The sequence below is a fragment of the Arachis duranensis genome, chromosome 10 (assembly GCF_000817695.3).
Source record: "Arachis duranensis cultivar V14167 chromosome 10, aradu.V14167.gnm2.J7QH, whole genome shotgun sequence".
In the NCBI taxonomy this organism is placed as follows: Eukaryota; Viridiplantae; Streptophyta; class Magnoliopsida; order Fabales; family Fabaceae; genus Arachis; species Arachis duranensis.
Window position 1 is genome coordinate 23,163,133 of NC_029781.3, and position 2,729 is coordinate 23,165,861.

Here is a 2,729-nt window from a genome sequence, read left to right on the forward strand (position 1 = left end):
TCAAATTTATGAGATATTTTTTATTTATTTAACTTATTTTATTGAGTCAAATAATTATAATTAATTTATTATTATCAATGATTTAATTTAATTGACTCAAATTGATTCAATTTATTGTTATATTAGTTTTGAGTCATTATTTACCAAAAATTGCTCTTCATTTTCTTGTTTGATCTTAAATATTTTGATTTTAAATTTTAAATTTTAGATTTTTATTCATTATTTATATTTATATTTTATTTTAATATCAAATATAATATTTTTATTAGTATTTTCTTGAAATTTATTATATAATAATTATATGCGCACTATCAATTTTTATGGCCGTGAATATTTTTTTTAATTTATTAAAAAAACACAATTTCATTTCTTCCTTTTTTTTATTTTACCTATTTCAGTATTTTATAATTTATTTACCGTAAAAAATTATATATACTAAATGAGGATCTCACTTTTTTTACCAATTGCTCTTCTATTCGATAATATTTTTTTCTTCTATAATGTATTATTTTTACTCTTTGATTTTTTTATAAATTATAAAACATTATTATTTGTTGTTGTACTCTATCTCTCTTATTTCTTTTATTTTTTTCACAAGTTTTTATAATTTTTATTATAAATTTTATCATTTTTATCTTATACAAATTAATTTATTATAATTTTTCATATGTTAAATTTTCTCAATGTTTAAATTATATTTTTTACATGCTTAATTTTATTTCTGATTTAAGAAATTGTGAGATGAAATAACATCAATGAAAACGGTTGCACATCTTGTTCTTCATTTTTTTGTTTATCTCCCCCTCTTTGCAAGTATCATGAGTAAATATAAATTATATCCTCTCTTCTCTTAGTAAAACTTTTATTATCTATTTTAAAATAAGAAAAAATATTGTTTGTAATAAGATTGTCATTGTTACGGATAACTGTAGAATTTAAAAATATATATATATATATATAATTATTTGATGATTACTTTATTTAATTAGTCTAATATATTAACTCTTTTAGTCGGATATTACTTTTGATTTGTGTTGGATTCGAATATTTTAACAAAAGACAGATATTTAAAAGGAGACAACCCTTCTTAATTAAAGAATGAATAAATTTATATGCTTATTACAATAACTATCATCCTGAATTAATTAAGATAAAAAACGGATAAAAAAATTAAATTAAAAAAATTAGCAATTTGAAAAAGTTGAAGATAGTGCATATAAATCTTGGATAAATTTTTATTAAGTTTGGTCCTACTATTTTATATTTCACTATTTTTTGTTTGAGGATTTTTCAATATTATTACTTTAAATCTTGGTACTTTAAAAAAGTTTTTTGGTATAATATATTTGTTTTCGATCTAATAATTATATTTTTATATAAAAAATATACTAAATTGAAGATAAGTTAATCCCAAATTAAAAAATTATGTTGATTAGTATAAGTATTACTATATTTAATTTAATTTATTTGCACATTAGTATAATTGATTGAAATAAATGATAAATAAAATTAGAAAATAATTTAAAAAAAAATATTCGTAATTACTTAAAAATAATAATAAAGTAAATTCTAGAGTATTACTTTATTTGGTTTGTTAATAATTATAAGAATAAAAGGTCAATAATTATATTAAAATAGGCACTGAAAAAAGTTTAATAATACTAAATTTATTTAAATTGTTAATATAATCTCATAAATGATAATTTTGTACGAAGAAATTGTTAATAAAATTTTATAATTTTTATGTTTATACCTATTTAATTCATGTATTTTATTTTATTTTATTTTACACAAAAAATTGAGACTTGTCTTTTTTAATTAATTATTTAAAAAGGATAGTGAAATCAATTATATCGTATCTTAACTATGTAATATTTTTTACTTTTTACTCAAATAATAAAATATGATTGTTGTTGCACTCATATAAAATATTATAATATAGTATTTGAAAAAAGTATTAGACTATTAGTGCAAATTATAACTCCTACATTGATATATTAATCGAATGACAAGTTATCAATGAGTATTTATAACAAAATTACGTTAGTGTAGTGGTATAAATTGTTTGGAGAAAATAGATAATTTTTTTTGGTGACTAGAAAATAGATAATTTTATTTAACTTTCAGCACATCTAAAAATAATTATAATATTTATTGATTTTTATTATTTTTATTTTATATTAAAATTATCTATTATAAAATATATAATTTAATAATTATGTTACTTTTTTCAAATTCAATAATTATTCCCATGCTTGTATAGCGATTTTAGTCAAATAATATAGAAATGTTTAAAAACCAGTTTGTTAAAATTCTTAATTATCGAAAATAACTTATTAAATTTAACGTTTGAAAAGTATATTTCTAAATAAAAATTATTGGGATTTAGATTGGTTTGGTTTATTCAGTTTTTAGAAATAAAATTTTAACATTTTATTATTAGAAAATAAAAATAACTTTACATTGCTAAAACAAACAAATAACTAAATTTAATTTTATATTAAAAAATGCTTATTAAATAATAATAACATAAAAATATTTAACAAATTAACATATTAATGTAAAATTTAAATTTTGTAATAAAATAATAATGTTAAATTATATTTTTTAGTTTGGATTGAATTAGTTCGGTTAATATGAAATTGTTAGTAAAATATCCACATTATATTAGTTCCAGGATCACTCACTCACATAAATAATACTATTATATTTTTCATCTCTCAAACTCA